Raw genomic sequence first — 14,850 nt, 5'->3', positions numbered from 1 at the left:
GGCCCCTGCAGAGGTGAAATACATTAGGCAGCATTTGTGTAAGATGAAGGAAGCCGGGATCATCACTGAGTCCTGAAGCCCCTATGCATCTCCAAAAGTAGTGGTCAGAAAGAAGAATGGGAAGGTACGGATGTGTGTGGACTATAAGACTCAATAGGCGTACTGTCCCTGACCAGTACATGGTCCCGAGGATTGTAAACACGCTGGCCTGTCTGAGTGGTGCGAAGTGGTTCAGTCTGCAGGACTTGAGGAGTGGATATTACTAGATCCCCATGAGTGAAGCTGACAAAGAGAAGACGGTATATATTTGTCCCCTGGGATTCTTCTAGTTCAAAAGGATGCCCTAGGACATATAGGGAGCCCCTGCAATCTTCCAGCAGGTCATGGAGAAGACAGTGGGGGATATGAACTTGCTTGAGGTACTGGTGTATCTGGATGATCTCATGGTGTTTGGATCCACCTTGGAAGAATATGAAGGGCGGCTACTGAAGGTGCTGGGCCTACTGAAAACTGAATGGTTAAAACTTTCCCTGGACAAGTGCCAGTTCTGCAAGACATCTGTTAGCTATGTTGGACATAGTCTCACGGGATGCAGTAGCTACAGATCTGGCTATGATAGAGGTGGTGACAACCTGACCGTGGCCCCAGACTGTGAGTGCTCTGTGCTCATTCATCGAGTTCTGTGGTTACTATCAGAGGTTTGAGAAGGGCTTTGTGAAAATGAGTCACCTGTTGAATCTGCTTCTGTGTGGTTACTCTCCCTTGGGGAAGAAAGGGAGGGGGAAAACAGGAGAGGAGGATAGACAGTATCTTAGCCCATTGGAGCCCTTTGGAATGAGGTGGGATGCAAAGTGTGAAGAGGCCTTTCATTTGCTGAAGGAGCTGCTAACCCAGGTGCCGGTGCTGGTTTTTGTAGGCCCCCGCTTGCCATATGTACTGCATATGTATTCCAGCCGAGAGGGCTTAGGGGCATCCTGTATCAGGATCAGGGCACCGGGTTGAGACCCACTGCGTTTGTCAGCCAGAGTCTGTTGCCCTTTGAGAAAAACTATCCCATGCACAAATTGGCGTTTCTGGCAATGAAATGGGCTGCAGTGGATAAGCTGAGAGACTTCCTCTATGGTGCCAAGTTTGAGGTGAGGACAGACAACAATCCCCTGACGTATATCCTGACCTCGGCAAAATTGGATGCCACAGGCCAGCGGTGGTTGGCGGCGTTGTCTGCCTATGATTTCAGCCTGAGATACCGGCCGGGAAGCAGGAACATTGATGCTGATGCTTTGTCCCAACGTGCGCATGAGGGGCTGGACGGGGACGAAAAATGGGGAGCATTCCTGCCCTGGGGCTGAAGGCCATGTGTCAGTTTGCCATCATAGTGAAGGCAGAAGGAAAGCAGGGGCAGGATCGAGCAGTAGATCAATTGGGAGCTTCTGATGTCACCATTTCACAACTTTACTCTAACCTGACTGCTCTAAAGCTGAACCATTTGCCGGATTTGAGTTCTGGGGAAGTGGCAGCTGCTCAGCGAGATGAGCCGGGCATCAGTACCATTTGGTCAGCAGTCGAGAAGGGAGACATGGCTCAGGTGGAGAAGACGAAACACACTGCGGTGCCCCATTTTACTGAGAGAATGGCCCCCGTTGAGTTGCGTCACCTCTGGACTGACCTTGGTGTTCCCAGATGGTTCTGCCGGAGAAGTATTGGAGGATTGTGTTGAGGTCACTTCATGATGATTCTGGACATTTGGGGGTTGAAAAGACCTATGGATTGTTCAGAGTCTGGTTTTACTGGCCCCGAATGAAGTCGGAGGTCGAAGAATACTGTAAGTTGTGCATTCGATGCATACAGCGGAAGACGCCGCCTACGCAGGTAGCTCCCTTGTCCCACTTGCGGAGCGCGGAGCCCCTGGATCTGGTGTGTATGGATTACCTATCAACAGAAGCCATTGCTAGCAACATGGTGAATGTCTTAATCATCATGGATCACGACACCAGATATGCACAGATTTTCCCTACCAAGGATCAGAGGGTGTCAATGGTGACCAATGTGTTATGGGAGAAGTATTTTATTTATTATGGCCTTCTCGGGGGGATACATAGTGATCAGGGACAGGATTTCGAGAGCAGGCTCATTCATGAGTTACTGGGCATGTTTAGACTCGAGATGTCAAAGACCATTCCCTATCATCTGCAGGGTGATCCCCAGTCCGAGAGGTTTAATTGGACCTTTCTAGAAATGCTCCGGACCTTGGAGATCAGCAAGAAGAGCAGGTGGAGTCAACATATTGGACTGCTGGTCCACAGTTACAACTGTACACAAAATGAAGCTACCGGGTACTCGCCATTCTACCTGATGTTTGGGCGCGAGCTGTGCTTTGTTTTGGGACTGATGAGGGCGACTTACCACTGAAGACTTATCTGAAGTATGTGTCTGATATGAGAAGGGAGCTGAAAAGGGCTTATGAGTTAGCTGGGGTTGCGGCTGCCAAGTAGAATTAAGGATATAGGAGGAGGTATGATCAAAAGTTGAGGTTTTCCCAACTCCTGCTAGGAGACCGAGTCCTCATAAGGAATTTGGGGCTACCTGGGAACCATAAGTTGGCTGACCGCTGGGTGGCTACACCCTATGTAGTGGAGAGCCAAATGCCAAACCTACCAGTTTTCCGGGTGAAACCAGAGAATGGGAATGGGCCTGACAAGATTCTCCATCGGAACCACCATCTGCCGCTGGGACAAGAGATGCTGGTTGACCCAGAGCCTGACCTGGAGCCTACACCTAGTACGAGGAATCTACAGCGATACAGGGCGACAGCAGGACCAACAGCAGGAGAGGTTAGGTTGGACATTGCCCCTGAGAGGAATACTGATTTGGAGGATGAGGACCTGGATGTGTGGTGTATGCTGCCTTTTGCTAACTCCCCATTGATTGAGGAAGAGACTCCCAGCCCTTCTCCCGCTGAGTCAGGGGAAATCGGGGTGTGGGGGCTATCTGTGAACAGCCTGGGTTGCAGTGGGACCCTGCAAGGGATGAAGTGGGGCTTAGCCAAGAGACAGATAGGTCCAAGTTGCAGGTGAGCACAAGTGAAATGCTAGGGGAGGCCTCGCCTGGTAGACCAGAAATATCCCCAGTAGTGTAAGAACATGAAGAGGTAGATGAAGGAGTACGAAGGTCTCACAGAATTAGGAGACCACTGAATAGGCTGGCCTATGTAGCACCAGGGGAGCAGAGTGTGGACCTTACAGTTTTGGGGAGCTATGTCACTGCCTTTTACACCTGGGTTAGCAAAATAGAAACATAGAAAACTTACAGCACAATACAGGCCCTTTGGCCCACAAACTTCTGCTGAACATGTCCCTATCTTAGAAATTACTAAGCTTACCCATAGCCCTCTATTTTTCTAAGCTTCATGTACCTATCCAGAAGTCTCTTAAAAGACCCTGTCGTATCCACCTCCACCACCATTGCCAGCAGCCCATTCCACGCACTCACCACACTCTGAATAAAAAACTTACCCTGATATCTCCTCTGTACCTACTCCCCAGCACCTTAAACCTGTGTCCTCTTGTGGCAACCATTTCAGCCCTGGGAAAAAGGCTCTGACTATCCACATGATCAATGCCTCTCATCATCTTATACACCTCTAGCAGGTCACCTCTCATCCTCCGTCATTCCAAGGAGAAAAGGCTGAGTTCATTCAACCTATTCTCATAAGGCATGCTCCCCAATCCAGGCAACATCCTTGTAAATCTCCTCTGCACCCTTTCTATGGCTTCCACATCCTTCCTGTAGTGAGGCAACCAGAACTGAGCACAGTACTCCAAGTGGGGTCTGACCAGGGTCCTATATAACTGCAACATTACCTGTCTCTTAGAGATGAATGTACTTTGATGTGCAAAGTGCAAATCAATCCCAGAATAACAGCAAAGGACCTTGTGAAGATGCTGGAGGAAACAGGTAGACAAGTATCTATATCACAGTAAAGTGAGTCCTATGTCTGGAAGAATGGAACAAAATTCCAGCAATTTACTGTGAAAAGCTTGTGGAAGGCTATCTAAAACGTTTGACCCAAGTTAAACAATTTAAAGGCAATACTACCAAATACTAACAAAGTGTATGTAAACTTGTGACCCACTGGGAAAGGGATGAAAGAAATAAAAGCTGAAATAAATCAGTCTCTCTACTATTATTCTGACATATAACATTCTTAAAATAAAGTAGTGATCCTAACTGAACTAAGACAGGTAATGCTTTCTAGGATTAAATATCAGGAATTGTGAAAAACTGAGTTTAAATGTATTTGGCTAAGGTGTATGTAAACTTCTGACTTCAACTGTACATATTGCAGCAGGAAACATTCTTGAACACACCTAACAAACTCTACCCCATCTGAACCCCTTGCTCCAAGGAGATGCCAGTTAATATTCCTTCCTTCCTTCCTTGCGCCGTTAACTCCTGGTGGAGTCGTTGGGGCGCCGTCCTGACAAGCTTTGTACCAGTCTGTTCCATCTGTCACGGTCATGTGCCGGAGCCTGGGTCACTGCAAGTGTTTTCTCTGTCCATCTATCTTTTCCTCTGTCTACCTCTCCTTCTTTTCCCCTCCACAGTTCCTTGTAGAACGGTCTTTGCAAGGCCACTGGATCTTGTGACGTGGCCGTACCATCTCAGCTTTCTTTTCTTCACCGTTGTGAGAAGGTTTCACGGGGGCCAACGTGGTGCTGGATGATCTTGCGGACTTGCTCGTTTTTGATGTGGTCCAAGTATGAGATGCCCAAGTTGTTGGGATAGCATCTCATTTCTAATGCCTGTATCTTCCTCTGTAGCTCTGCTGTGAGGGCCCATGTCTCACATGCGTACAGGAAGATGGAGAATACCAATGCACGCAGGAGTCTGATCTTGTACTTCATGGTGATGCTGCTGTCTCTGCAGACGTGGGCAGCGACCATGACCTTGTCATAATGAAGATCAGGATGCACTTGAGGAGAATCAACAAGCCAAAAAGCAGCCGGCTGAGATTCGATCTTGAAAAACTGATAGACCCCGCCATCTCTGAAGAATTTCAGGCAGCAAATGGGGGAAAGTTTGCTCCAATACTCCTCTTTGATGAAGACCTGGAGACCACCATAAATAACTTTAACACAGTGATGACGGAAACAACAAGCAAGATTCTGGGGAAAAGCCGCCACAAGTCTAAACAATGGGTCACTAACAAGACACTCAATATGTGTGACACAAGAAGGAAATTAAAGAAAGATAAAAACACAGCAGAGAGAACAGAATACAGGAAAATCAACAAGGAAATCAGGAGGGAAATGAAGGAAGCAGAGCAAGGATGGATAGCGGAACAATGTGCAGACATTGAAGACAGCCTCTCCAACAACAACACAAAGAAGGCATTCCGACTGGTGAAATAAAAACAAGCCAAAGTGAACACCATCCAAGACAAAAGTGGCAAAAGTCACACAGAAGGAGAGGAAATAATGGAAAGGTGGACAGTACTGTTCAGAACTGTACAACTATCAGAGCAAAGGGGATCCAAGCATGCTGAATGTGCAGGAACCTTCCAATGAGGATGACTATCCAATCATGCGTGAAGAAGTTGAAGCCGCAATATGATCACTGAAGTGTGGGAAGTCAGCTAGAGTTGACAACATCCCTGCTGAACTGCTGAAGCATGGAGGAGAGGCCACGATAGACATGCTTACCACCATCTGCAATAAGATCTTGCAGACAGGTGAATGGCTGACATCATCATTGCTCATCATTGTGCATTCCAAGAAAGACAATCTTTAACTTTGCCAGAATTACCGTACCATCAGTTTGATCAGCCATGTAAGCAAGGTAATGCTCAGAATCATCTTGTACAGACTGAGACCTCAGGCAGAAGACATCATTGCCGAGGAACAAGCAGGCATCCGTAAGGGCAGAAACACAACTGAGCAGATTTTCAACCTCCGCACCCTTTGTGAGAAACACCTTCAGCACCAGAGAGAGTTCTACCACGTCTTCATAGAATTCAAGAAGGCGTTTGACGGAGTCTGGCATGATGCCTTATGGACCACCATGAAGAAATTCAACATGGGGCAGAAGCTGATTCATACAATCCACCAGCTTTACGCCAAGGCAACCAGTGCAGTACTCGCTCAGGGCTCCACCGGGGAGTGGTTCCATACCTCTGTAGGAGTCCGTCAGGGCTGCCTCCTCTCCCCCACTCTCTTCAACATCTTCCTGGAACGAATCATGAGTGTTGCCCTTGAAGATCATGTGGGCACAGTCAGCATCGGAGGGAGGAACATCACAAACATAAGATTTGCTGATGACATTGATGGACTTGCAGGAAAAGTGTACGAACTGGCCAACCTGGTCAGCCGTCTTGACAGAAACTCCACAAAAATTGGAATGGAAATAAGGGCTGAGAAAACCAAGCTCATGGCAAATGCCAACGGTGCCATCAGAACAGATATCTCAGTCCATGGGCAGAAACTTGAGACAGTGCAGCAGTTCAAATACGTGGGGGCAATCATCAGTGATGAAGGATCAAGACCAGAAGTCCTGGCAAGAATCACACAGACAATGACTGCACTATTCAATCTCAAGACAATTTGGAAGGACAGCAACATCAGTTAATATTAGGAAAGTTATTTATTTAAGGAGGATAGACTGATGTCTTTTGAACAATTAGTTGATAAATATTCTCTTTCATACTCACACTTTTTACAATACCTTCAAGTTAGACATTTCTTACAAAAATATTTAAGTAATTTTTCTTACATATTGCATGCTGACCTGTTAGATACTATTATGAGTATGAACCCTTCGATGAAGGGTTTCATTGGAAGAATTTATTATTTACTATTACAATGGGATAAGTGTCCTTTATTTAAGATTAAACAAGATTGGGAAAAGGAACTCAATTTGACTTTTGGGACGGAGGGTTGAACGTGGATTCTGAAGCTAGTTAACTCTTCAATCTGTGCTAGTCTTTCACTGATTCAATTTAAAATTGTACATCGTTACCATTTGACGAAGGAGAGATTCTCTAAAATATTCCCTAATGGTGATAGATATTGTGATAGATGTAAAACTGAGACAGCTATACTGCCACACATGTTTTGGTCTTGTTCTGTACTGGAACAGTTCTGGAAGTCAGTTTTTTTGACAATTTCTAAAGCACTTAAAGTTAATTTACAACCTAACAAATTAACTGTGCTTTTTGGAATGATTCCTCAAAATATCCGTGGTATCTCTGTGTCTGACCAACATGTTATTGCACTTGCTACATTGATAGCTAGGAGGGCCATTTTGTTGAAATGGAAGGATACATCAACTCCCACTTTGTCACAATGGTTCTCTCAAGTGATGCTATGTCTTAGTTTGGAGAAAATTAGAAGTCAAACCTTTGAACCTATGTTTGATTTTGAGAAAAGGTGGGGTTCATTTGTTCATTATTATCATTTGAGTTATATGATAGATTTCCTCCATGATCTAACTGTAAACTTTTGGTACAGCTTTTTTGTTGGTGGTTTGATGTTTATCTTTAGAAGCTTTTTGTATGACACATGGCTCCGGAGTTGAACACCTAATGGGGTTTCCCCCCACTTTTTCTTGCTTAGTAGGGGTTTTTTTTATCATCAAAATTTTTTCAATCTAAAAATGATGTTTTTTTTCTTGAGACATTGTAAGTGTTGCTTACTTCGATGTACTGGTGTTAATTTTGGATAATAATAATAATAATAATAATAATAATAATAAAAAGATTTGAAAAGAATATTAGGAAAGTTAAATCAGCCATCACAACATTGACCCTATCTATACCCATGATAATTTTGCATATTGTTGTATACTAGTATACAATGTTCTCTACTCACTTTACACTTACAACTGTGTGGCTAAGTTCCAATGCCATATTCAAGATTGTTGGTGACATCACTGTCATAGGCCGAACCATAGGTGGTGAAGAATCAACATATAGGAGGGAATTTGAAAATCTGGCTGAGTGGTGTCATAACTACAACCAATTACTCAATGTCAGCAGGACCAAAGAGCTAATTATAGACTTCAGGAGAAAGAAACCAGAGATCCATGAGCCAGTCCTCATTGGAGGATCAGAAGTGGTGAGGATTAGCAACTTTAAATTCCCGGGTGTCATTATTTCAGAAGACCTGTCCTGGGCCCTGTATGTAAGTGCAATAACAAAAAAAAAGCACAGAGCGCCTCTACTTCACTAGTTTGTGGAGGTTCAGGATGGCACCTGAAACTTTGACAAACTTCTATAGATGTGTGGTGGAGAGTATATTGACTGGCTGCATCACAGCCTGATATGGAAACACCAATGCCCTTGAATAGAAAATCCTACAAAAAGTATTGGATACAGTCCAGTCCATCATTGGTAAAGCTTCCCCAACCATTGAGCATATCTACATGAAACTGTCAGGGTCACTAATGAACTCAGTTGCAGGAATCACAGAGACTTCAGAAACTCAAACAAAATTAAAGATTTATTACATAAATTATCAAGCAAAACTAACAATAACTCAGGCAAACTATACAGAACTTTGAAGGACTGAAATCACTCATGATACACAGAAGAACATGGTCAGAGTTTCACCTGACAAGGATCCACAATGACGCAGCAAAGGGGGGTTGGTAAGGCACCTGAAATACACCCTGGAACACATAGAATTCAGGCCCAATCAGACAGCGGTGTCTAGACAAAGTAATAATCCCTAAAGACAACAACTACAATGCAGGACATTGAAAATCCCGTGCTTATTAAATTACCCCAAATTGAATAAAAGTGATAAATACAAAAGAGAGCTTAATAATCCCCTTGATACCAAATGAGGCACCTGCAACACAAAGTGAAAACACAGAGCTAGTCCAAAGACAAGCAATTAGACATAGAAGGTAACCAGTCCAAGGAATTCTGCATACCCATGAAGTTACTCCAAGAAAATACAATCCACATAATAACTGAAAAGAAGTCTTACCATTTTTATTTTAAAAGTGACTCCTTGAAGTGTCACAAAAGCTGCTGCAGGAAAGCAGCATCCATCATCTGGAACCCCAGCCACCCAGGTCAAGCTATCTTCTCGCTGCTGCTAACAGGAAGAAGGTACAAGAACCACAGGACTCGCACCATCAGATTCAGGAACAGGCATTACCCCTCAACCATCAGGTTCTTGAACCAGTGAGGATATCTTCACCCAACTTCACTTGCCTCATCTTGAAATGATCCCACAACCAATAATACTCAGTTTCAAAGACTCTTCATTTCATGTTCTCAATATTTTGGCTTATTAATTAATCATTATTGTTTCTTTTTTTTTTGCACAGTTTGTTGTCTTCCGCACTCTGGTTGAATACCCCAGTTGATAATCTTTCATTGATTCAGTTATAATTATTATTTAATAGATTTGTTGAGTATGCCCACAAGAAAATGATTTTCAGGGCTGTATATGGTCACATATATGTACTTCGATAATAAATTTACTTTGAACTTTAAATATATACTATGTTTTTGTTTTTGTTGTTTTAACTTGTTCTCAATGCACCGTATAATGATCCTGATCTGTATAAACAGCATTCAAGAGAAACTTTAGATAGAGACCCTAGCTATACCACTCAAAGTTTTATCCACCTTTATAAGATCTCCCCTCATTCTCCTATGCTACAGGGAGTTAAAGTCCTAACCTATTCAACCTTTTCCTTATAGCTCTGGTCCTTGCTGTTCCAGGTTTGAAGTGTGTGGTTTTTCAATGATTCCATTGTGTTTACTTGTATTTACTGTGAATACCTGCAAGAAAATTAAACTCTGGGTCACATATGGTGACATATATGTACTTTGAGATAATTTTAGACCATAAAACCATAAGATATAGGAGCAGAATTAGGCGTGGGGGTGTACCTGAATGACAGACTTGAGTGGAGCACCAACAGAGAGGCTGTGTACAAGAAGGGCCAGAGTCACCTCTACTTCCTGAGGAGACAGAGGTCCTTGGAGTATGCAGGCCTCTCCTTCACATGTTCTACCAGTCTGTTGTCACCGGTACATCCTTCTATGCAGTGGTGAGCTGCAAAGGTATCAACATGGGTGATGCCAACAGGCTCAATAAATTGATTAGAAAGGCTGGCTCTGTTATAGGAGTCAAACTGGATACACTAGAGGCTGTGGTAGAACAAAGGACACTATGGAAAATCTTGGCAACGCTGGACAATGTTTCTCACCCTCTGCTGCCACCTTGGCTGAATAGAGGAGCACTTTTAGTAATAGACTAAGACAACTGCTCTGCTGCAAAGAGCACTATGTGAGGTCATTCTACCGACAGCCATTAGGCTTTATAATGGTCAACCTGTAGCCGGGCAAGTGATGACCTCCTTCTGTTAGGCTGTTTGAGGTAACTTAACTTTTATTTTCTCTTACTCATCTTCTCATATTTGTATATCTGTCCACTTGTCATGCTACTGTGACATTGTAATTTCCCTTGGGATCAATAAAGTATTTATTTATCATTAGACCTATCGAGTCTGCTCTGCCATTTTGTCATGGCAGATCCTATTTTCCTCACAGCCCCTATCTCTTGCCCTCTTCCTGTATCCCTTCATGACCTCACCAATCAAGAATCTACCAACTTCTGCCTTAAATATACATAAAGATTTGACCTCCACAGCTGCCTGTGGCAAAGAATTCCACAGATTCCCCACTCTCTGGCTAAAGAAATTCCTCCTCATCTCCATTCTGAAAGAACACCCCTCTATTCTGCGGCTGTGTCCTCTGTACTTAGACACTCCCATCATAGGAAACATCCTCTCCACATTCACTCTAACAAGGCCTTTTATGATACAACAGGGTTCAATGAAGTCACCGCTTACCCTTCTGAATTCCAATGAGTACAGGCACAGGGCCATCAAATGCTCTTCGTATGCCAAGCTATTCAATCCTGGAATCAAGTTCGTAAACTTCTTTTGAACCCTCTTTGGTTTAAGCACATCCTTTCCAAGATAAGGGGCCCAAAACTGCTTACAGTACTTCAAGTGAGGCTTCACCAGTGCTTTTTAAAGACTCAAAATTAAACCTCGGCTTTTATATTCTAGTCTTCATGAAATGAATGCTAATATTTCATTTGCCTTCCTCATCACAGATTCAACCTCCAAATTAATCTTTACAGAATCCTGCATAAGGACTCCCAAGTCCCACTGTACCTTGGCTGTTTTTGTATTTTCTCTCTATTTAGAAAACAGTTAATTCTTTCATTTCTTCCATGACAGTTCATGACCATACACTTCCCGATACTGTATTCCATCTGCCACTTCTTTGCCTGTTCTCCTAATCTGTCAAAGTTCTTCTGAAGCCTCTCTACTTCCTCAAAACTACCTGACCCCCAACTATCTACATAAACTCTACAAACCTTTCAACAAAGCCATCTAGTTCATCATCCAAATCATTGACATATGACGTTAAAAAGAATTGATCGCAACATAGACCCATGTGGAAAACCACTAGTCACTAGCAGCCAACCAGAAAAGGCCCCGTTTATTCTTATTCTTTGCCCCTGCCAATCAACCACTGCTTTATCCATGCTCGTGTCATGGTCCGGATCGGGGTCCCTTTACATTTACCTTGTTTACGTTATGATCCGGACCGTTGATTCCCTGTTTTCCCGTGTCCCTCGACTTTGGTGATTAGAGGCAATTAACGCTCGGCTGAACTGGTAGTTTATAGTCTCCGGCTTTCAGCCGTCCGGCATGGGAGCGTCTGCAAAGTCATCTAAGGTATGGTGTGCCGATGTCATCTGGCCGGAGCAAGCTTAGTCTCTGCTGAAGTGAGCGCCGGTAATTCGCCTTTTCCTCACCGGAGCAACCCTGTCCAGTTACCTCGTTAAAGAGAGCCTGCAAAGTTTCCTCACTGAGGTGGGTCCATCAGTTAACCCACCGGAGGAAATCAAGAACCACTGTCTACTGTTCCCGGGCCGAGTCGAGAGCTCACCACTACCCGGAGGCTCCAAGTCAAGTCCTGGTTTTGTCTTGTCTGGTCCTCGCCTCCGTGGGGGTAAGTCTGGCCATCTTGCCATTGCTCTGCGGGGAGTTATGTTTTGTCTTGTCTTGTCCTTGCCTCCGTGGGGTAAGTCTGGCCGTCTTGCCATTGCCCCGCAGGGGGTCATGTTCTGTCTTGTCTTGTCCTCGCCTCCGTGGGGTAAGTCAGGCCGTCTTGCCGTTGCCCCGCGGAGGGTCATGAGTCCCGGCCCTATGTCCTGTACCCAAGGAGGGGTTCCGACTCTGTGTTCTGTGTATGCGTCCATGGTTCCATGTACCTGCTCCCCGAGACCGAGGCTCTGTGTTCCCATGTTCCTCCTCTCCCTAGCCCATGTCATGTCCATGCCTGGTTCTGGGGTCCGAGCCCGAGGCAAGACCCAGGTACTGGGTCCTTGCCCAGTCTCGAGCTCGGAGTCCATACCCTAGCCTCTTCATGTCTCCTCTAGTTCTGGGAGCCTATTCTGAGTCCAAGCCCAGACCCTTGGTCCCAGCCTATTCATACTCCTCAGTCCTTGTCCAGTTCGCTACTCCTGCTCCTGCCTAGCTCTCCTGATATCGAACAATTAACTAAATTTAATTAACCTCACAAGATGTGTCTTGCAGTTGGGTCCACCCTTGCTCCCTATGCCCCCGCCATTGTGACAGCTAGAATCTTTTCTGTAATACCATGGGCTCGTAACTTGTTAAGTAGCCTCACGTGTGACAACTTGTCAAAAGACTTCTGAAAATCCAAATATGCAAAATCAACCAATGATCCTTTGTCTATCCTGTATTTTTTATTTCTTCAAATAATTCAAACAGATTTGTCAGTCAAATTTTTCCTTGAGGAAGCTATACTGACTATGGCCTAATTTATCATGTACTCCAAGTACCCTGAAACCTCATCCTTAACAACCAACTCCAACATCTTCCTAACCACCGAGTTCAGACTAACTGGTCTATAGCTTCCTTTCATCTGCCTCTCTCCGTTCTTGAAGAATGGAGTGATACTTGCAATTTTCCTGTCTTCCTGAATCATTCTGGAAATTCAGTGTTTCTTAAAAGATCATTATTAATGCCCTCACAATCTCTTCAGCCACCTCTTTCAGTACCCTGGGGTGTATACCAAATGGTCCACTGACTCATCTACGTTCAAACCTTTCAATTTCCCAAGAACCTTTTCTCTAGTTATGGTAACTTCATGACCCATGACACCTGGAGCTTCCACCATACTTCTAGTATCTTCCGCAGTGATGACTGATGCAAAATATTTATTCGGTTTGTCTTCTATATTGCTGTCCCCCATTGCTACTGCTCCAGCATCACTTTCCAGCAGTCTGATATCCAGTCTCACCTCTCTTTTACGCTTTATATATCTGAAGAAACTTTTGGTATCATCTTTAATATTACTGGCTAGTTTATTCTTGTATTCCATCTTTACCTTAATGACTTTTTTAGTTGCCTACGTTAATTTTTAAAAGCTTCTCAATCCTCTAACTTCTCACTAATTTTTTCTCTATTATATGCCTTCACTTTGGCTTTTATCTTGGCTTTGACTTCTCCTGTTAGCCACGGTTGTGTCGTATAACCCTTAGAATTCTTCTTCCTCTTTGGGATGTATAAGGGAAAGACTGTGTGACAGCTGACAGGAGGAAATAGACCCCAATGGGGATGTTATGGGCTAGCTACCCATAACAGCAGTCTCCATCACCTTGTCAGGGCACAAGAGCCACCCTCACTTGGTGACCGAAGGTTTAAAAAGAAGTATACCCCCAGAGTCTGCGAGAGCGGGGGCACAAGAAGACTCTCTGACTGACCTGGTAATGAACCTTGGCATGGACACAACATGAATCAAGAAAGTGGCAATACTCTTGAGAAACCAGCAGCTGGACATGTTCTTCTGACCTGTAGGTGGGGCTGGACTAAAGTAACACCAACTCGTGGTCTAAAAATTCATCAAGTACGGAAGAAATGCTTGAAAATCTTCAACCCAGGGCCCCGCATTGACCAGATTCTGTTAAGAGGAAGGTCAAGTCAGTCGGATGAAACTCAGCGGCAGGAAGAAACCCACAGTCCGCAGAGTATCAGCACCCTATGGGATGTGGAAGAAGTTTCAGGCACAAGCAGCAGTCCAAGACACGGCCAGGTACATCGTAAAGTGGAGTACGTGCAAGGACGTAAGCCGTTGGTGAAATGGCCAAAGTCTAACAGCAAGGAGGAGGAAACCATTAATACGGATATGAGCCTGATTTTAAGTGGCATCAAGGGATCAGCAGAAAAGAAGTTGGAGAAGATGAGTGACCTGATCTACAGCTACGGAAAGGAGAAATTTGGAGTGAAGGAACAAGTCAGCAGGAAAGATATGCCTTCTCGCCCCAAATCCTATCATCTCCAGGAAATCCAACGACCTGTTAAAGAGAGAAGAGGCCTGAGGATGTCGTGGAAAAAAGCAACAGCAGAAGGAAGGGAGGGCATCAACCTCCTTCAAGAGGACCTAAAACAGAGGCTCTCGAAGCTGTGCAGAGCAGAGAATTTAAGGAAACAATGAAAAAAGAAGGAAAAAGCAAGAACAGACTACTACAAAGATCCCTTTAAATATGTGAAAGGCATTTTCACAAAAGAGAAAAGTGGATACTTGAAAGTATCAAAAGGGGAGGTTGAAAGACACCTTAGAATCATGCACACTGATAAGCGAAAAGACAAACCAATACTTGTCCCAGCTGACATCCCACCAATCTCACCCCCACAACATCATTTTAAAATCAACCCTCCCAAGCTGAGCGAGGTGAAAGAAGCAGTGAAGAAGGCAAGATTGGCATCAGTGCCAGGCCCTAACGGTGT

The sequence above is a fragment of the Mobula hypostoma genome, chromosome 10 (genome assembly GCF_963921235.1).
Source record: "Mobula hypostoma chromosome 10, sMobHyp1.1, whole genome shotgun sequence".
Classification (NCBI taxonomy): Eukaryota; Metazoa; Chordata; class Chondrichthyes; order Myliobatiformes; family Myliobatidae; genus Mobula; species Mobula hypostoma.
Note: the sequence above shows the minus strand (reverse complement) of the source record.